The 22,715-nt window shown below is 48.0% G+C and overlaps 1 protein-coding gene across 2 annotated transcripts in view; it reads right to left on the minus strand.

The window, feature by feature from the left end:
* The window catches only part of LOC128890654 (lachesin-like), a 201,980-nt gene that overhangs the window by 120,285 nt on the left and 58,980 nt on the right, over positions 1 to 22,715 (minus strand). The gene's annotated exons all lie outside the window — the stretch shown is intronic.

Here is a 22,715-nt window from a genome sequence, read left to right on the forward strand (position 1 = left end):
GAAAGCTAAATTATGTCCGAGTAACACGGGCTATGTTTTGTTTCGATAAAAATACGTTTTCAATTTGAGATCAAAACATTTGTAGTCGTCAGATCGAAGAACGCACCTACGAGAAGCCAGAGAAAGCATCGCGCATAATTTATGGCGAACAGAAGAGTGCGAGAGTTTACAAGGGGATGGGGCGGCAGCCACCAGCCGCGGAAAACAGGGAAAGTCTAGGGCGTTTCCTCGTAAATACGAATAACTAGCTTATTTAGGAGGGTAACAACTGGAAATCAGAGGGAACAAAACCCTCTTTTTGGGCGGAGTCTCGATACTCGGAGCCTCCTTGATTACGTGGCGTGAAATTGAAAACGAAACCAAGACGCCACGAAACGACAAAATTATGGGTTAAATTAGCACCGATTCGAACGTTCCGAATCCCCATAAATACGGAAGGGCGCGTAGACAACCCTTTGGTCTGGGTTAAGTCTCTGTTAGGCTCCCCTTTCGTGGCTCCACCGGAACATCAGACGCAGAACGAGAGTCTGAGAGTTCCTCCACGAAAAAAACGAAAAAACAAAAGAGTCAGGCCTCCTTTGCACTTGGAGTAACTTGATTTACACGAAATGGTGTTAATACATTAAAAGTCTATTTGCACATATGCGTAACGTATCAGTTCCATGAACTGTGTTTTGTTATCCGTACTGCATCAATAACGTCACGAAACGGTGTGGGACGTGTGCGAACATGCCCATTCAAAAACAACAGAAGAATATTTCAAATCACTGACACTGATGGAACATTGCGACTCTGAACGGATACGGAACTGACACGTTACGGATACGTGTAAATAGACGACGCGACGACCACGATACCGCCGATGCGGCAATCGATGTCGTTGCGATTACGCGCAATTATTATAACGCGTAACCGCATCTCGCGTCGATGCAACTGCACCGGAAATTCGCCAAGTCGCGCGCAACGATCCCGGCTGCTCGTGCAACAATTCGAATTAGCGGCAGACGTCAAAGTGCCGGTTTGTTAAAGGGAAGACACCGGCCCGGGAGATTGTTCTGCGCTTGACAACCGACGACGCGTCGCGTCGCGACGCTACGAAGGGGAAATTCGCACGGACGACGAATAACGTGCCAACTGCCAAGCGATCGCATTGACATTGAACGCAGTCGGCACTGAAACTCACTTCCACCCAATTCGTTCAGCAATTTTCGGACGAAACCAGGCAATATCTCGGAAGAGGACAGGTTCAAAGCCTAACATTGCCAAGTCTAACATCCGTTCTTCGATTAATTCTAACCGAAAACGAAATCCTTTGAGCAACGTCCAATCGGCGCAACGTATGCCTACAAACGATAGCACGAGGCACGGTTAATTACTCGATCCTAGCAGACTTTCAATGTCATGCGCAGCCGAGACTCCATTTTCAGTGTACACAAACCGAGTCGGTGCGCAGGAAGATTCTCGGTATCGAAAGCGTAACGTTAATTAGCACAACGTCGATTTCGTGGAACTCTATATACGCGGAGTGTTTACATACCGTTAACAAATACTTTAAACGACGCTTGTACGCGTCAGAATAGGACAAGAATCTGAAATATCGTGCGATGTAAAAATAGTGCACGGCCCTGGACAGCTTCCAAAGTCTAGCCATTATTTATAATATACGGTAATATTAGAGAAATTTTCCTCGATAAATATAGAGGGCCACGAGTACTTATAGGATTGATTGTAACAGGAATTTCTACGATATTCTATCTTCGTTTTTGACATATCGCGTCTTCATCGACCCGATATCGCGCCTTCGTTCTCTCGTTCCATTCCCATACTTGGCGAAATCTTTCGAGGGAGGATCTCTATTAATCTCCCCGTGGCTCTCCGTTTATCTTCGCACGCATCCCCTACCAGTCTGTGGCATTCCACGTCGCCTAACGTTCACGCCAGCCGATGCGAACTATGCCAAAATTTGGGCGACATATTTTCGTAATTCATCGTCCGCAATTTACGATCGCAGGAATGGGCGAGTATCTCTGCTACTGTAACGCGCGCCGTCTTTCAAGACTTTGCGCGGTTCCGGTCTCTTTCTCGCCCCCTGTTTTACGCGCGTCCCCCTCGTTTCCCGTTCGCCGCCGCGGTGCAACTATATTCGTCTAATAAACATTATGGAAAGCGCTCGAGATGATACATGGCCGCAGTTAAATTACTTTAATCCGTTATAACAGGAAAACGCGACGTCGGGCGTTCACGGCCGGGCTTTCGCGCGGACGGTGTTGCGCGTTCAGCTAAGAAGATAAAGGGCTATTACCGGGATGAAAAATTCTCAGAACAGGAACGCTCCGGCCGATTACGACCGTTTGATTAATTCGCGGGCTATATATCTTTCCGGCGCTTTAATTTTCGACGCGTTTCGTTGTTGCGAATATCTTCACCCGCCAGAAACGTCGTTTAACCCTTCGCTCGTTCCGACTCGTCGCTTTACGCTCCACTGACACGCATCGCGCCAACAATTTTTATTTATTCGGAAGCCAGACAACGTTCCGTTTGAAGTTCGGATATCGTAGGATGTTACCGATAAAGGCAATAGATGTTATTATTGGTACAGCTTTATTCGGTCTGGAATGTCACGAAAATCGTACGCTACAATATCAAACGTAAATTATGCAATTATTCCGAAGTCGAACTGCCGATAGTAGAATTTTTATCGGTAAATAATATTTCTCTTCGTAACGTGGTTTACCTCCGTTAGTTTTTAATTGACATAAATTTCTTCGTGAAATAACAACGATAACCTCGAATACCGTAAAAGTAAAACGTTCAACGAAGGTAGATGCACTCTCGTATTCTTCTGTTTCTTTTTCCTGGTTCGAAACTGTTCATACCTATTTATCGCTAGAAGAAGATTGATCAAAAGTCGTGGGAAATGAAACCCGCGCTGCATCCTAAAGTTTCGGGTGTTTCGTGAAAAGTAGCAATTACGAGCTACGAACGTTTCCCGCCTCGCCCTTTGGTTACCTAAACTTATCGCGTTTATTTATCGCGCAGTCGTTTAACCAGCCTTTAATTAGAACGGAAATGAATCACTTTCGTTCGCGAGAACAAACTTCGCGAAGCATATTTAGAAAACAGGGAAACTAACTCGCTCGCTGCGACCATCGATCCCGAGAAGTAATTTCATTAACGCGAGTCTTAGCGATTCCAGGCATTTAGAGACGATTGAAAAGTATCGTAAGTCTAGATTAAGGTCTGTTCGACTTTAATTAAGCGCGCTTCGTCAAGAAAAAATCGGGCTTATCCTCGGTGGAACGGAAAAGCTTGGAAAATCGATCGCGTATCAAGTTGGTAGAAACATACTTCTCTTGATTTTATGTATTTATAGGAAATTTAAATGCGCGAGAGACTACGACCGAAAAGTAATCAAAATTTCGTCAACATTTATTAAAGAACTCTTGAATCGACAAAATAATTTCCATCATTTTCTAACACTTTTTTTCCCAGCCTAAAGGCAGTTGTTCCGTTCGATTCCATTTGTAACAACGTTCTACGATTTTTTATTGAAAGGGTTTTACAACTCGAAGCCGTTTTGATTACTTTTCGGTCTTCCTAATATGTAACAAAAGTATTGAAAGTAAAGTTCGAACAATATGTGCTGTAAATTTCGATAAAGGAACGAACGACCAAGTACGAGTAAAGCATCAGTCCAGGACGATCGAGGCAATAATGCGATACTCGGAGAAGGAAAGGGTCTCCGATATTCGCACCGGATCCGAGGCAAGGATGGGCAGCGAGGGAAAAGGAATTATCGCGGCACGCGGTCGCTCCGCGAGGCATAAACGAATCGAATAAGTTTCGAGGACTATTAAAGTTGAAATTTGATTTACTACGTACCGTCGATTACCGTCCTGGCTTCTGCTTGCTTGCCTGCCTGCTTGCCAGTTTGCCGGCCTGGATAACCGAATCGACGAACTTTGACTTTGCACTTGAGAATTTCTCCTTCCGTCGCTCGACACGAGAAAATTCACTGGAGAGACACCTCGGGAATCACGGAGAAACACGGTTGGATAGGAGAGAGACAGTCTTTGCTCGAGGGCCATCGAAAATACGCGCGATCATAGGAATCCACCGCGGACACGGCGCAAAAAGACACGGGTCGTTCATAATTGAGGAAGGCTAGACTGGACTCGTGCTCGAGGAAGTTCCGAAGTAAATAATAGACGGCGCTAGGACGGGTCCTTACTTTGAAAAGCTTTTCTCTGTAGTTCGCGAGTAACCGCTACTCCTTTGAATAGGAAATGCCGTTAAGGTCTTACACGTATGCAACCGCGCGGTGGTTGCTCCATACCGGCTGAAATAAATGGTCGACTCGGAGCTTGCCGCACTCACGGCCAGACCTTCGCAAAGTTTATGCTCCAGCGGGGAAATTTTTCGTGGGTTTAGACGAGAGATCTGGAGGACAGTCACGTACCGAGAATTTTCAGCTCCCTGGTACCCCGGGTCGTCCTCTGCGACCGTTCGTTCGCCCGAGGTAGATCTTCGATTCGACTCCCCACGCCCGGGATCTCTTCTCGGACTCGTCGGCGACGCTTCGAGCCCGCCGTTCAGAAAAATCATCCACTTTCGGAGGGTCGTTGCGTAATAAATTTGTCGCTGATTCGATTTCGCCTCGATCTATCGGCCGCATGTGACACATATACCACGGTCTCCTTGCAAAATTCACGAGAACGGACGCCGCTCGATTTCCCCAACGCTGGCCAACGATCGCTAATCAAATTCCGTGGAAAACGAATTCGGAGATTCGGGTTTCAATCGTTCCCAACGATCGAAGGCCGACAATACGTTCCGGCGAGTCGATAATTTATTTTAATTACGCATTCGGTGGCGAGTCTGTCGCGAGGGATCTAGGGAAACGCGAAAAATCGATTCGCCGTGGATGATACGCGATCGACGACGACACGCGGTGCCAGTCCCATTCAATTACGCGGCTATTATGGAAAAGTTCGGAAAATCGTAACGGTGACCATAACTGACGCGATAAATCATTGATGTTTATACGCAAAATATGGAGAGACGCGTCGGAACGCTCGTTTTATCCGACGCTTTTCCTTGTGGACCGGGAGGACTCCTATCGCGTTGATATTTATGGAGCTCGGTCATTTAACATTAAAAAAAAAAAAAAAAAAAAAAAGCAACGAGCGCAGAACTGGAGCTAACTCGCGTCCGCATTAATTCGCGACGTGTCATCCGCTGGCGCTGTTTACGGACCATAACGCGATACAACGAACAAGACAATTAAACAACGCAAACGATGCACTGGGATGGCGATAATTATCTTTCGGTCCCGGATAAATGTTTTCCACTGAGCGTAGGCTTCGTCTTGGCTGAATCTGTTTGCCAGGCTAAATCGCAGGCGACTGTTGTAAAAACGAAACACGAGTCACCGGATCCTGTAAGATTCGGACGATAATCTTGATTGTATACAGGGTGCGGCACAAATTAGTCCCCGCGATTTTTCAGCCCCTTCGGATGGCCTGACAGAAAAATGTTTCTTACCAAAGTTAATCGGTATTTCACCGACAAGAAATGTGCAATTGCTTAAAGTATGAAAAAAATAGATTTTCAACAAAAAATCAAGGTCGCCCTCGTATCTTTAAATGCAACTGGGTATTTTTAACTTCATTATATTGTAGGCGACGTCGAAACGAATTCAACGATCTGCTATACGTTGACTTTCAGATAACCTTGAAAGAAAATATCGCCATGAATCAATTGCCAGAATATTTGAAATAATTCGACGGTACGTAACAGCAACGCCTCGTATTTAGAGGTAAACAAAGCAACGTAAATATTGTGAATGCTCGTTTCTTCAACTGTTGTCTGTTTCGCAAGATCTGTTAGTTCAGTGTTGTGAGTACATAGTTGCGAGATACGTTGTAACAACGGCGATATTTTCTTTCAAGGTTATCTAAAAGTCATCGTATAGCAGGTCGTTGAATTCGTTTCGACGTCGCCTACAATATTATGAAATTGAAAGTACCCAGTTGCGTTCAAAGATACGAGGGCGACCTTGATTTTTTGCTGAAAATCTATTTCTTTCATACTTCAAGCAATTGCACATTTCTTGTCGGTGAAATACTGATTAACTTTGGTAGGAAACGTTTTTCTGTCAGGCCATCCGAAGGGGCTGAAAAATCGCGAGGACTAATTTGTGCCGCACCGACATTTCTGCAAAGGAAATTGTTGTTCAGAATCGTCTCAGCTACCCTGTATATCACAATCTTGAATTTATCCAGCCAATCCAGTCATGCACTTATCCAGTCTTTACTGTAAATGGATATCGGCAGTTTCGAAAATTGGTGTAATAATTCGAAAGTGTTGGAGGTCGAATGATTGTTTATTCGCGCTAACGGCAGTAGAAGGAAAGTTACCGCGGTAGAAGTTATCGAACAATTTGACCCAGAATACGGTCGTTTTCGCGTTCACCGGTTGAAAAACAGAGCCGGTAGGCTACCTCGAAAGGAGGAATGGAGCGTTGAAACGCTTCGATTCCGCCGAGAGGGTGAAAAAGCAAGAGGGAAAGTTCCGGTTGTCGCGGATCATGGCATGGCTAACGAGATGCGCTCGTTCCACGAACTGTTTGGCCAGCAGCGTGCCGTAACTATTATTTGAACAGCACCAGCCAAGAGGGAGAGGGTTGGAAAAATAGAAAAGGTAGAGGAGAAGCGATGGAAACCGGATGGAAATCCGAGTAGACCGTTACGGCAACGACCAGGACAATAAGAGCAGTCGGCCACCCTTTCGGAACGTTCCTCGGCCCTAGTGAAAGAGGCAAAGTGGTACGGAAATCGAAAAGCTGCTCGTCCTCTTGCTCTTTTTGACGCTTTCGGTACGAAGAGCAGCCTCTCCTCGACGCTCCGCGGTTGCCGAAGGGAGGAATGCTTCTCGACGCAGGAATTTCGAAGGTGCGAGAGTTCGTCGAACGACGGTAATGATTCTTCAAATTGTTCCCCCTTCCGTGGATTTGTTCGTCCTCCGATGTGTCTCTGCCAGGATAGCTTGATTCCGTCGAGTCGCGATGAAATTCTCCGAATCGATAACGACCGATTCTCAATGGTTCGTCGTGGTTCCACCAGGCGAAACTTCGTTAAGAAATTATGCCGGAAGATCAAATCCTTATCTTTCCCACTCCCTATCTTTTAACAAAAACTACAGTCTTGGACCGACTTCCGAACGTTTCGCGCTTTTAAGCCCCACCGTAACACTAGATCGTAATATTCGATTTTGAGAAGCAAGATTATCGAACAGCGAGTACTGTGTAATTAGGCGCCGTTCAGCGCCTAATTCCAAACGTTTGCGCCCCTGAATTGTTAACCGTGTCTAACGAGGTAAGAGGAAGACGGTAAAAGCCAAACACGGCTTCACGCGCCACTGTTCGGACACCCGCAAAAAGGACAAAGGAGGAGGAACGAGGTTCGGGGTGAAAAGTCGACGGAGAATCCGATTCAAGGGGTTGGACGAACGCGAAGAAGAACAATAAGAGCAACTAAAGTCGGCGTCTCCCTTAACCAGCGAGGGGGTCGGAAGTGGTGCACGGGAATCACGAGAATGGAGTTCCGGCGCGCGTTCCTCCTAAACGGTATCATTTTTCTCGAGCTTCGCGCATCGAGACGAGCCACGTGATCGCTCGGAATCGCTTACGAGCAACCCTCGAGGGCGAACGATGCTCAGCTTTGGCGCCGATCACGACATCCGACTATCTCGTGATTGTCATTTCGACTGCGAACGTTTTCGAACGAGTCACCGATTGGGATTCGAAGCTCCTCGAGATGGCAGATATCTTCCTCGAACGGCCGATTAACGTAATTCAGCGTCTCGACTCGATGTAACCTGTAATTAAGTAATAATTCGTCTTTATCGCAGACTGCGACACGTTGTCCGTAGATTATAGGACGAGAGATGCTTTAATCGCTTAATCGCAATTAATCGCTTTGGAAAAATTATGTTCCACAGCCCGATGAACTTTCCTTTTCGAAACGTCCGTGGTCTTTGATGTTTGTATCGTTGCACGGTTCTCAGGAGAAGCAAACGAATGTATTAAGAAACGTAATTCTGTCGTTTATATTTAAACTTCGAACGACTCGATGAATGTTTTAAATTAACCAACCGGACCCGACCACTCGCCACTTTTTTCGACATTTTGAGATCACAGAATTGAATTTTCGAGTAAAAGTAGGAAAAAACTGGACGCTGGAGTCGGAGATTCCTTGGGTTTGCATCTCTTCCTGTGTGGAAGCGCGTTTCGTTGCGCGTGTTCGGTAAAGTCGTGCGGGATTACTCCTGCTAATGATCGACGGGGACCAGCGGAATCCCGGCAAACGAACGTACGGATCAAAGCGAAACGCTAGAGACGAAACGGTGAGATGCCTGTTCGACGGAACCGACGACACGCGAGGGTGAAACCTTTGCCGCCTCTTTCGTGCAAAGATACCGCGGCCCAGGACACACGCCAAAGGGTCTTGGGGTATTGTGGCGTAAAGAAAATCCGCCGGGGGTAGGGTTGTAAGTTGAATGCACTCACCGTGCCGACGCGTATCAAACATTGTGTTTTGCAAAGTTTGAGATTTCACGCTGGGTGCCCCCGTGTCATACATTATTCTCTGTTCTTAATCGTCAGGATTCAGCGGCATCCGAGCTAGAAGTGCAAGATATTTAGAAAATTCTATTACGGTATATAAACTGCGTTGGTGAATGATATTCGGTTGTCCGGAAAGTCCATGCCGATTTTTGATAGGTGGTGCAGGTCCGAATATGTCGAAATGGCTGAAAACAAATAATATATACGTACATCCCTTAAAAGGTGGAAAGGTTGTGGAACAAAATGGTACCTATGTAATCCAATAAATATACATATAAATAAACGTATATTACAATTCAAACGTACGTTTGAAGTTTTCTTAAAAATTGCCACGAACTTTCTGGACAACCTAATACTTTTTGCGATATCGTCGCGATACTCGGAGCGACGACGTACGATTAAAATACGGGAATTTCGAAGTTTGGTATTTCCTCTAATTGTGAACAAAAGTTAATATCGCCAGCCATTAATTTTCATCGCATGCGACGGGAAGTCGTGTCTCATAACAGGGGGCGTAAAATCCATCCGAGACGAAGAATCCCTGGTCTCTTCGAGTGGATCGATTTAAACATGTGCTCGCGATACGTCTCTTTTCTTCGGGACCTTTTTGCTCCTTTTGCCACGATATTGCGTTAGGTAGCCTGCGAGACTCTCGTAACCTTTCCCGGTATCCGCGATATTTTAACGCGCGGAGCGCGACTGCACGGCACACGATACCTTCCATCGACGAAATTCTTGAAAAGAACGAGAGAAACTCCGATTGCCTGGTCGCGACATCATTCCGAACGACGAATCGATCGGTCGAGAGCAGAATGAAAAGAAGGGCTTGCAAATTGGGTGACCGGGCGCAGGAGGCGAAAGCTGTCGCGCAAGGTGCGAGGAACTCGCAGGTTTCATTTGCTCGGCAACAGTCGCGAACTCGTGTTTCCCGAAACGAGATGGAAAATTGTTTCGCTCGCAGACGAACAACGCCTACCGCGACGCGCTGAAAATTTCGTCTCGTCGTTATGAGAAAAACGTACCGCGGGGACGCGAGATTGACTTCGCGCGAACTTCTTATCATTCCCCGTACAAAGTAGCGGACTGCTTGTTTTTTCTCCCCCTTTTCATTTCGGGGAAGCGAGGGGCGGGGGGTGGGGGGAATTACTTTTGTTGGAGAGCTGTCTGCGGCGTCTATTTGCGGACTCGAAAGGATTCGGAAACCGAGTTCGAGCGGGGACAAAGTCTGAAAGAGAATCAACCTCTCGCGGGCGTAATTGCTTTTCGTTCCTGTCTTCGCTCTTTGATCGCTTTTTCCTACCATTATTTTCGACATTTCCCGTCGGACGACGTTGGCAACGTTTATTTTTCACCGATCGGTTCTGCAACCTTGCGCGAGAAACATGTTCGCGGCGTAAGCTAAGAGAAACGCGCTACGCAAACACGGGAAACGAGGAGACTTTATCGGTCGGGAAAGCAATCGCGAACGTAACGCGTTTCCACCGGCGTTCGAACACGAGTTTTTCTAGCGATGCGTGTCGCGCGACGAGCTAAGGAACTGTGCGAACGTCGCCGTATTTACAGACTTCGTTCCGTTTTGAGCGCGAAGGATCCAGCGAGGAAATGAAATTCAAGGCTTCGTCCTGAAAACTCGACTCGCGAATGGTTGCGTACGAGCAGACGGGGGGTAACCAGGCCAACGAGATACCTCCGCAACGAAGCTTTTCACGCGATGTCTTCGTCCTTCCACGATTCTTGTAGGTTTTCCCTGTCCGCCTCTCCCCCGCTGTCCCCGCGGATGTCTGTCACGTTCTCGCTTCCACGCCGCGAACTGGCTGCGAGGTAGATTCATTTCGTATTTATTAAATTTCATAAAGCATCCCGGCAGACAACGGCTGTATTTTCCATTTTCTCGTCTGCTCGCCGTAGACGCGAAGAGGAGAGCGCGTCGTTGGGAAATGGAGAACGCTGGAGAATGAGCACGAGGCGAGGCAAACCACTCGGTCTTCTTTCTCCGCGGCCGTTTCTGTATTTATCATTCTCACTTTCTCGCGACTCGCTCGCGTGTCGCTTCTCGTGCATACCACGGGCACGCCAGCTTCTTGGGTTACGTGTCATCGTTCGGTCGAGCTGCTTTACATTTAAAAGCACTCGTGGCGCCGTTATTTCGACCAAAAATTAGATCCACGCGCAAGGGGAACCACACTCCGGGTCCTCTCAGTCCTGGCTCGCAACTCGACACGGCCAGACGCGGGGTTTGCTTGAAAATCTCTACTCAACTATTATTATTGTTGAAATTTACCTTCGTCAAATATTAAATATTCAACCGTCGAATCGTGTTTTTTGATTGGCGTTTCAAAAAGCATATGATTCGAATCAAATGCAAATCTTTCTTGGAGTTCGCGAGAGATGAATCAAACATTCGTTTAACGGTTTTTAAACCGCATCCGTTTTCGTTATTCGAACGTCACGAAATCGAGGTTTCACGTTATCGGATCAAAATTCCTCCGTACCTTGCGAATATTACGTTTACGATCCACCGTGCCAGAGGAACGCGTAACGAAGCTAAAGTCAAGAACGAATTATTTCGTATGAATGGGACCGAAGCACTCGCAGCTATGGAGCTGTGGAAGGAGCAAGATAATCTGCGATGAAGCTTCCCCGAGAGGACAGGCCACGGAGGCGGGGGCAATTCACGATACATAAGCTATTTTTCCACGGTGAACGTAATAACGATAAACGAAGTTAGCCGTAGAAAACGAGGCGAAGCGCCACGGTCCTCCTATATTGGAAGTGTTCAATATGGAACTGCGAAACGCCGATACATTACGGTGGCACGTGTACGAGATATTGACCAATGACGTTCCGTTACTGCTATTATTGGCTGAGATCTTATTGGAGTAGCCTGCATCGTTCCGGGTCAGTTCTGCGCTCAGACATCTATATTTCGCGGCGGCTACGCCGATATTGAAATTGGAAAAGATTCACGAGCCTTTTAATGTACCCCTTATCGCCGCGCTATCGTCCCTCCAACTTTTTACTTTTCGATCGCTTGGTCTATTACGCGGACGTCGTATTCGAAGCAGCCGTTAGCGGCGTCCCTTTATTATGTACCGAATGAAACCGTGGACACAGGACTTTTGTCGTTTAATTAAACTTTCGAATGCGACCATTGAATAAATTATTGTCGAGAACGAGCACGATATTCTTGTACAGTTGCTGCTAGGGATCTCGCGGATCTTTACAACTTCAGATGACAGCAATTTCTAATCCAACACCTTTTACGATGTCAATTATTAATTTTCTGTTTTCGACAAACACGTTGTTTTCTGGGCCATCTCGAATAAAATAAATAAGAACAAAAACACGTACTATCGAATACACGCATAGGTCGAAACTCTGTTGCATTTATTTATCATAGAAAAATATTCAATAATTATCTCAACGTTTGTCGAGAGAATCCTTTCGAACTTGTCGCGAGCTCGAGGTAAAAGAATCGGTTGGTAACGAGTGCCGGATATTTCGCAGAGTTTCGCTGGAATCGAAAGAGTCACCTCGTTGATTATTTACGAGTCGTTGAACAGCGAACAACAAGCCCGCGTTCTGTTCCAAGCAGCCAGGAATGATGACACGCGACCGCCGGGTCCACGGACAAGTTTCGCGCTTTCCTGGATCGTCGTAAAGTTCTCTCGCGGCTTGCGCCGACGGCCTAAACTATCAACTCCCTTTCACCCCGACGGTTCGTCAACCCCTCCCGCAGACGTTTCGTCGCTCGACCAAAAGCGCAATCTCACCGCCGACGTTCCAGGAAGGATTTGTACACTTTTAGCGGTAATCCCCACCTGTCCCCTAAGCCTTTCCCCTCGTCGTGCCCGTCCGTCCCAGTATCGCAGCAACCCTCCAGCAATTCCGAATCACTGTTCAACCCTTGCGACGACTTCGGTCAGCCGCTCGGTCCGGGACCGGCGCCGACGGTCCTTAACGTCGGATGGTGGCAGCTTGTCCTGCGGACACATGCACGGCTTGCCACCGATGAAACTTGCGGATTAAGAACCCTCCCTTCGGTTCCCCTCGTTCCTCTCGTCCCCCACTCTCCCACGAATTAAATTTTAATTAAATCTAGCCGTCGCCACCCCAGCCGGCGTTGCCGCCCTTTCGCGTCTCGGAGACGGCAGCTCCTCAACCGGCTTAGCTATGATTGTTTTAAGTAGCTATAGATCTCGAGGATCTTAATGGGTCCGCGTAATTTAACCCTAGGATATCCGGCTGGTGTTTGCGCGTTGAACTTGGACTCGTGGCGTGCGCGCGATAGACACCCCGGAACCCTGCCTCTTCCTCGGTTCCCTCCAATGAAATCGCGAATCACGATATCGCCGATGTAACGATCTGTAAGATCCCATCCCAGCCTCGCTCCTCGTGAAAGACGACGGGCTTTAAAACGACGCGGGCTTCGTCGTTCCCGCTGCTCCTCCATTTCGGCGGTCGTCGTTGCGCTGAATCCTTTCGGTGCGGCCCTTTGTATCCTTGAAAATTTAAATGCGACTCGCAACGACAGAGAAGGGTACTTAACACGACGAAGAGTCACGGTTTTCTATTAACCCGCTCGCAACCCCGGAACAAGGATTCCCTGGCGGGGCACGGACCGAGGGGAAAAAAGTCTGGCGCCATTTATTTGAAAACCATTAACGTCGAGTAACCGCTATTCTCGATGCCGGATCGAAATCATTACAGCATCCCCGACTTTTTTCGCGCTCTTGGTAATGCCTGACATTTGTAAAGGGGAGTGTTCCAGCACAGAAAGGCTGTTGGCAAATGATCTCGCCGCCATTAATCGCACCGTTGATCCCGGAATCGTTGTCGATGCCTACCGGTACGTCGCGGAACAGACGGATCGCTCCGTCTCGTTCTCTCCCTCGCTATCGTCTCTGTTTCAGCCCTTCTTTCCTTTGTATCCCCGTCTCTCTTTCTCGCGGTACGCTGCGCGTACCCTTCTCTATCTTTCCCGCCCCCGTCGTTCCGTTTCGCCGCTCGCAACGCTCGCCCCTTTTTCGCGCTAACCGTGCAAGAGAAAAACGCGCATTGTGGGCCGGACCGATGGTCCTTGATGAGCGGTATCCGCTTCCGGTCCGTCGAACAAAGCTTCGTTCTCATCAGAAAACGACGCAACATCGTTATCACGGCAGCGATTCTCCTCGTCGCGTGTTTCGACCGTGCTTGGCGAAATATCGAACAGCCGCGCGCCGCGGTCGACCGAGAGAATTTTTGACAACGAATCTCAAGTTCTGTTGCGAGTCTCCTTGAATTTAACGAGTGGAAAATAAAATCCGCGTCGAGAATTAAATAATTTCGGAAATTCAATAACCGTACGATCTTCGTTCCAACGGGCACGGCCTCTTTCGCGTTCGGTCTTGGACTGTACACGATAAATAATACCGGTGATTATACTCTAAGCGTGATTCACGACCGTGAGTTATCACCCAGTTTAGCACTGCCAGAACTTCGAATTTCGGAATTTATCGAATCGCGCGCGTTCATGGTTTTGACGTAAAGGGAACGACGCACGGTATTTTGACGAACCGACCTCGAACGAACGTTGCCCGCGACTCTAACTTTAATAAGAACACCGCGGGATCTTTCAGCGGTTCTTTGTCAATTTTCAGTGACAGAAGTTCCTCGGGAGGCGTGTACGACGTTCTCGTAAACGTTGACGCCGTTCGAGGTCTCTAAGTTCTCCGTAAGGTTAAAGCGTGTCTGTTAATTTAAAATGCACCCCGGTAGAGCCCTGAATTTACATCACAGAGCCAACGTCAACCATTCTCATCGATATTCGAATGTCACCACGAGAGAACAGATCCTCCTTCTGTATTTTTTTTTTTTTTTTTCTAAAATCTCCGCTGTACAAAACGTTAGACTATGCGCTCCGTTCAACGGCGATCGTAATTTATAAATAGCGTACCGGTGATCCGTCTTATAGAGCACCCGACCCTGCCGAGTGTCCCGATTTACGTTCAATACGTCGTTGCCGCGATATTAACGACATCCGCGGATAAAACGACGAAAGGAGATGAGATTTTAACTGCCAATGCGTCGCGATAACGCGGCAGCGAAGAGAGACAGTGGCCGAAACGGTGCTCGAGAAGGAAGGAACCGCGATGTATTCCCGCGATATGCGCGTACGTTGCTCGTGCGTTCGCGTTGTTCCGTTTGGCGTACGAGCGAGATTTATGCACTGCACGCGATATCGAGATGCTGAAAACAATGGGTGCACGCGTAACGACCGCATGAATTTCACCGGATAACGAATGGCGTTGGCGCAGGGAGAACGGATTCGTCGTCGTTCAAAAATTCCAGATGGTTTCTTAAGTTCATTCCTCGTAGTCGCATAGTGTATTAATAGTCCGAGAGCCCGCAACGTAAAATTTCGGTCAATTTCGTTACAAATATCCTTTTGCTATTTGACTGTTTTCTACTAAAGAATCAAAATAATCCAAGGCTGGCAGCGCACAAACGGTGCGTCGCTCCGTAGCGAAGCGTTGCACCACTGAATTCATGCCACACCAAGCATTTCTGAACTAGGCAGACATACCATCTTCGGAAAACAGGTTCATTCGTGTAATGAAACGAGTCACCCATTTCTGTCGCGGGCTCTCGGACTATAAACAGTCCAGGAATTGTCGAAAACAGAAAATGTATTTATATTTAATTTAAAGTTTGTTATAAAAATGAAAGAAAAACCACGTGCGAGTGAATCTTGCCGATTCTAAATCGTAGCTACCTAATCTGGTTTGCCGACAGATAGTTCGTTAAACATGCCCGTAGTGGGTTATAGATTATTCTTTTTATCCAGTCTTGCGACATTTTATTGCGATGAAAATCGGCTAACGACGGGTTAAAATCGTAAACGATGCGGATTTGTTAAACAAAAACGCGGGCAGAGCGCGCTTTAATGCACTCGAGTCGCTGTTGCGATGCGATGCCCTTGTATCGCGATGCGGATCGTGAATTCTGAATCACGCGCGAAACGAGTGACCAGAAATCGCAATTTACGTCACGCACGACGAAATTTCGGCAAATGCGCGTCATTTGAAATAATTTCACTCCACGCCCCAGCCGCGCGCCTCCGGCGCTGCTACCCCGCAATCCGCTATAGAGAATGCAAAAATGCTTCCGGTCGTGCCGGACCATGATCACGCCCACGCAGTATAGTCGTCCTACATATAAATTTCAAACGCAACGTTTCCACCGATACAACGCGAACGAACGACAATGGAGCATTTCTTCTCGCGCTTGACGCAATAAGTAATTGCCCGAGCAATTTTCGCGGTTTGACGTAAACGTGCAAAGATCTAATTTTTGAAATTGACGCTAATTACGCGGACGATAATATCCTTGAAACGCGATGTTACATTTTACGGGTCAGCGCCGGGGACCGTCGTGAAAAATATCACGCTGCCGTATGAAACACAGAGTTTATTTGGAACGAAGATACAAAATAAAATTGATGTACGATTGCAAAAGCGAATGAAATGAAATTATTCCCACGTTTTATGGAAATTAAATGCAAATCAACGTTACAATTTCATACAGAGTTTGACTTTCATATTTCCCCACGGGACTTTTTAAACTGCTCCGAATTCCGTATCGTACACGCCGTTTCGAACGCTGGGTTCCGTAAACATGTCGCTTCGAAGGAGTGTATCTAAGAATCTTGACGCCATCTAAAATAAATACCTTTGATTATTTACGCGGAAGAGATTGTTCAAACTACTGTAAAAAACTCGATAAATAATATCTCGCACTTTTGCCTCGTCGCCAATCGATAGGTTAACGACTCCCGGTGGTGGTATTTTCATATTTTTATGAAAACTATCGTCTACTTGTGATACACTTGGAAAATACTCCAAGTCTTCCGCAAGAGAACATTGCCAAGCATCGAGGACGCTTTCGTCCTTAAAAGTTCTCTGTTAATATCGCGAGGAGCGAATGGATGATGAAATCACACGGGGACGCGTTCCAGATCTCCACAAAGAACCGCGGTACGAAACGATGCGTCGATTAAGCGACGCTTCACCAAGGAACTCGGTTTGAATTTCCGAGACGAATAAGTTCCAGGGATCGGTAGCAGCCGCGGCGGGCGAGGAACGGAACAACCGTGTCCGCGCGAAATAAGGAAACGAAGCCGTTCGTGCGAAATGAAGGTGGGAGGGGGGAGGGGGGGAGGGGGTCAGAAAGGCCAGGGACCGTTAACGGTCCGTTGATTCCAACGGAGGCGAAACTTCCCACTTTGCGGTTTACCGACGATGAACTTAGAATCTCTAATGGACGTGGACTCGTCCGCGACGCGGCCCGCAGCTGCGGGTCCCCGAGCACTCGTCCGAACGACTTTTTAAACTTCGGATAAATATGTTAGCGTAACGCCGCGACGAGCCCGCTACTCCGAGCACTCTATTCACGACGATTTCTCGCAATCAAGCCACCTTTGAAATGGAAATGAAAAGAAAAATGGAAATGGCCCGCGCGCCTCTTAGTTGGTAATAACGGGAGAGCCATTGACCTCGCCGATGCCAAATCGATAAATACGGGAAACGACGGGACAGGAATTCAATAATAGAAAATATTTGTCAACACCGCGGCTCGGTTCGGCGATCAGTCATCTCCACGCTGCCGTCATTGAATTCTCTCGAGTGGAAGATACTGTTCGACGAAATGTCTCTTCGACAAAATGTCACTTCGACAAAATGTCACTTCGACTCGGTAATAATATGCGTGCAAGAACGAAGGTGTTCCACGCGACAACACGTCGTAGATTAAACTGGGATGCGATGCCAGAGAAAACTTTCGTTACGCATTACGAGGATTCGAGTCAGTTTCGGAGAGCAGACGGACACGATTTCCGCTAATTGTTAATTTATTCCCAAAACTTTGCCGTGCTTTAAATCGCGTAGAAAGCATAGACAACGGACGAAGTGGAAGTTCAGCGATTGCCCCGAGCAATGAAACGTTTCCGTGCGAGACCAGTCGCCGGGTATCAGGGCTCGTACCGTTTCTCGGCTGGCACGACGATTTTCAGACGGTCTCCGTTGTCTTTTGCAACAGGATCACGTCGTTAGGCATTAACCGTGCCCGGTATCTTGCTCGTCCGTGCGTCTGGCCGTTTTCTTGCTAATGGTGTCGTTACACCGTAGAAAGCACGATGGATTTATGATACGGAAGAGTGCTAGTCCTAACGTGACATATCCGATTACAAAAATCAGAAATGTGATGTGTGTGTGTGTGTGTGCGTGTATGTGAACCACTGTATCGATTGCAACGCCGAAAACCTACGGCGTCGCAAGAATTTACCCTTTATTTCGATATTACTTATTTTTTCTTTCTTTCTAAATTCATTCTAATAAATCTTATCTTACCCTCATGATTTCCACCAGAAACGGTTAATTATTTTAGGAAGTATAAAAATCCAGTGCCAACCAGTGCCAATCGACCGCCGTGGGACCGATTCCGAGAGTAGAAGAACGCTGCTGCCCTCAATGATGAAGATCTAATCGATCCAACGACGCAAGTTTCGCATGCTCGGCGCTCGTGATTTTTCGTCGAATCAATTAACGGTTGGTAGGTCGATTCGAAATTTTCGATGTTCGCGAGTGTAGCGAAATTGGCCTCGTTCACGTAACGCTAAGCGTAAGAGAAGAACCTGCTCAGCAGCTCGTTCATGGAAAACCAATATCCATATTTCTCCACCCCAGCCCCTCGCTTTGTTTGACCTTTGTTTGCCCAAATTTCATTCCTTCCCCCGCGAGCCCCTTGTCACCGTTATGCTTTTCGCAGTCCCTTTCCCCTCGGTTTGTTAGCTTTCCTCTCTCGATGGGGGGACTACTCTATTACTCCTACCGAAATGAAAAGTTGAGAACCTTTGACCGTTCACCCGGTTTATTACTACACGGTGGCAGAGGGGAGCGACACGAAGCACCGCCTGGCACAAAACCACTTCGACGGAAAACAGTTGAGCTTGGCACGCTAGCCTTCGCCGTTCTTCTCGTTCGACCGCTTTCTTCCGGTTTATCGTCGAGTTCTAAAACCGGCTAGACGAACGACGGAGCAACGAAACCCAAAGTTATCGTTCTCGTCGCCGTCCCCTCGGTGTCTCGCTATTTAGTTCACGACTGCCCTCGACTCGGCCCACGCAGCCGCTTCTCCCTTAAATCGCCCGATCGCGTGTGGTCTCTTCCGCGGAATGTCGCGCGTGCCGTCGTTCTGTTCGTTCCAAACGAAAACGGATTACGGAGTCGTTCGTAAATGCGCAACGAGGCATGCGAGCGAGATTTCAAGTGGCGCGTGTCCGCAAAACCGCGACCCGATCGGCCTACTCGCGATGATCGGGTTCCTACATCGACGTTCGTTCCCCAAAGACCTGGGATCGTGTTCTAGGCGATCCGACTGCTTTTACTTGTCTCGTTCGTCGAAAGACAAGATAAGACGAGCAAAGAAACGTCGCAAGATCTGAATCAGCCAGAGCGGAACAGCGAGTTTACGAAGCTGTTTACGACCTAACCCAGTTTAACTTAACGCTTAACTTAGAACGTAACTTAAACGTAAGACGACGAGGGAACGCTGCCGGGTACGAGAAGAAGATGAAAATGAAGTATTACGAGAAACTGGATAGAATTGTTTGGTACGTGTATTCGTAACTTTGTGTACGCATTCCGCACGAAAATATCCCGGCAGACGTAATTAAAAGTTGCGTAACTTAATTAGCAACGCAATTTTTCCCATAGGAACGAGGCAGAAGTCGAGGAGGAAGGTGGACGGTAGGCGATCGTTAAAACGGTCGAATAAAATTTTCCGCTCGGGGTGCGCCAGCCTCTTTCAATTAGACACAATCGCTCGTTCTCGCGTTCGTTTCGTTTCGAGTTGTTTAAAATCCTTCCCTTCGCCGTCGAAGAAATTGCGAAACAGGGGCGTGGGTTTCGCCTTCGGCGGACGCGAAAGGCGGTAGGATCGGTGATAAATAGCGGCGATAGGCCAAAGAACGGAAAGAGAAAGGAAGACTAAGGGGAGGGAATCCCTCGAATAGTTATCCATCCGCGCGTTGGAATGTTTCGAATTGTGCCAGGTGCGGTTGCACTTTGCTTAAAGTTACCACCGCAATTGTGACTACTTAGGAGAGGGAAACGAAACTTTCCGAGTCGTCGTCTGCATTCATTCCGACGTCTGGAACTTTGCTCGTTAACCAACGATACGTTCATTCGACGAAAGTCACACAATAAACGCGCTTCTTTCGCGAATGTAGATTTTCGCGAGTGCGACGATCGATCTGCCGTCGCGAATCTTAACGGAATGACACCGCTACAGACGACACTCTAATTCGTATTAATTAGTATAGGAGGTGATCCAATGAATTTTATTTCCAGTCAGAACGCTGTGAAAAAGTGCTTTGCTTCGAATCCTTCGGGGTAAGTGTTCTGCCGAAGCCGAGAAGGAACTGACTCAAAAGCCAAGACGTACTAACGCCTAAATAAGAGTCTTTCGTATCGCTGAGTACGCGTAACAGCGATCATACCTCCTCCGTGAGCCATCGATTTGACGTAAAATCGCCGAAAGCAAAGGATCTTAGGGACGATACAGTTGACAACCTCGCAGGGACGCGGAGGCAACCGGAACCCGGTACCAGGTACCAGGTAGGGGAGCACGAACCGTGCATCCTGCAATTTCTCGAGTGCACAGTCGCGCGAACACTCGAGTAATTTAGCGGTACTTTGGCGTGACGTGTTTTCACTCGGCGAAGCGTATGATCGATCGGAGTAAACGACTGCGTATAGATTCTGGCTCGCGAGCCACGAGTCCTATCGCTCGCGGATGTACGATTAACCACTGCGTGGCAAGGGTATATCTCCCGATGTTGCGTGCGGCTTCGTCTGTAGGGAGATACCCAAGAATAAGCGTCCTTGCATCGAAGGAGAGATCAGAGTTGATACACCTCTCGATGAACGAGGAGAGGTTCGTGGTTGATATTAACTAGAAGCTTCGGGATACCGGCTTCTTCGGAGGTCAAATGACACGATGATAATTTAACACGTCGAGGACGGGATATCGAGGTTTTGCAAACGGGATAGTTTATTGTAGAAGATATATTACGCATAATGAGCCTTCGCAATTAAAACAAAAACGGTGCGCGCCAAGCTACGCAACGCGGCTCTCGATCACACGCACGCATGGACGCCGCCGCGTCTAACGATGCGCGCCAAACTTGAAACTAAAATTTATTTCTTTTCCTTTATCTTAACGCGGGACGTATCACGTCTTTGGCAAGCCGAACGTACGCAAGAAGAAAACAAAAAGAAAAAAAGCGCCGTACGCAATGCGACTACCAGGAACTTTAGAAAATCCCTGTCGTAGTTAGGATTTCAAGGAGCGTTCGAGATCGATCGTTCGTGTTCTCTCGAAATAAATGGCGGCTCGATGCGAAGAAGCACAGACACCACCGCTAACTTGACTCTTTCGCGCCGTTGATATTATCGCGTCAAAACTATACACCGGTACACCGGCGCTCTTCCGTTCCTCGTTCTCCGCTTTATCTTTCGCACCTTCCAGGCATCAATTTCTCTCGAAAACACTGCATATCGTTTAAGCCAAGCCTTTCCGTCCCGTTCCCGCCTCTTCCACCCCACCGCCACCTTTTTACCAGTAATCTCGTCCACGTCGACGCGACGCCACCGCATTCATCCCCTTGGCTACCCGCCCCTCGGCGTCCCCTTCGCGCGACTGCTCTTTCTTCTCGTCTTGCGTTTCTCGTCTTAAAGTTTTAATCAAGTTACGTTCTCACGCTTGACAAAGATACCCCGCTCGCGCAGCGCAAACGGCGCTAATTTTCTCGTCGGAGCCCGGACAAAGATAAAGAGCGAACAGCCGAGCAAGAAGCGCGAAAGGTGACTGTAACGTCCTGGAACTGAGGTTCTCTTGGTTCTCTTGGTTCTCTTGGAAATCGCGTGATCTTCGCGATCTTCCATCCGCGATTAGCAAAGAACGATTCTTTTGTCTAATAGGAAATCGGAAACGCGACAAGTGACCGTTTAAGAGCCGCTCCTCGCGGAGGGTGGTCGAACGTTGGATGGAAGGTCACGCTCCGACGGAACCGTAAAAAAGAATTTACGAGAAAGAACGGGTGTTCCCGGTTGTAGGACAACGCACTCCAGCGGGCTTCGTTTACAGGCCACCAAGCCAGCCCGTTATTGCGAATCGTGACGCGAAAAAGCACACGCGCGAAACGTCACGCTCGCATCGGACGAACTCCCGTAAAAAGGGGAGACCGTTTTGTATGCGCGATGCTCGTGGCCGCGCTGTTCGCCGAACAAAAGAATTCCACGGCCACGCCTATCAATCCGAGGACCAAGGATCCATAAGAGGTTTTTTTCCTGAAATTGTTGCGCGTTCGGTGGCTATTAATTCCTTCTCTGCCGAGGTACCGTTACCCAATATCTCCTTCGCGTCGAAATTGAGAAACTCGCAAATGTTTGCGGTGATTCGTCGTCGATACTCCCGTACCAGAAGGGTTCAGGTGTTTCAAATACGTAACTATTTTGTAATCGTATTATAATCTCTCGGAGTAGCTGTCTTCCGCGGAGACTTCGACTTGGACTTATTGTTACGCTTCGTACCAATTCCCACGTAAGTTCGCGCAAGGGATCGCAACGATTGGAATTGTTGCGACAGGTGATATCGATCAGCCGATCGCGTATTCTTGAGTGATTCCGGCGTAATTGGTATCGGGTCGAAAGTGGACGGAGCATGTCATCCCGGTAGCAATCCCAGCGTCATCCTCCCAATAGTCCACCGACAACTTTGTCGGGCAGTTAGCTGGCCGGGGGTACTAATCGCGGTTACATCGCGGCGGACTGTCGCCCCGGACGACAAAAGGGGTAGCAACAATGCGGATGCGATTAATCTTCGGTAATATCGCCGCATCCAGCCGCGTCTTCCGTGCCGTTCGCGTCGAGGGAACAAGAAGAGAGAACGGACCGCGAAAGAGGGAGACAAAGATGGCCGAAAAGGGATGAAAGGAGAAAGGACGCCGCGCAGTTTGCCGGTGGCGCGGAGCGACGGTGACGTCGACGGA

This window comes from Hylaeus anthracinus, unplaced genomic scaffold, assembly GCF_026225885.1.
Source record: "Hylaeus anthracinus isolate JK02 unplaced genomic scaffold, UHH_iyHylAnth1.0_haploid 12001, whole genome shotgun sequence".
NCBI lineage: Eukaryota > Metazoa > Arthropoda > Insecta > Hymenoptera > Colletidae > Hylaeus > Hylaeus anthracinus.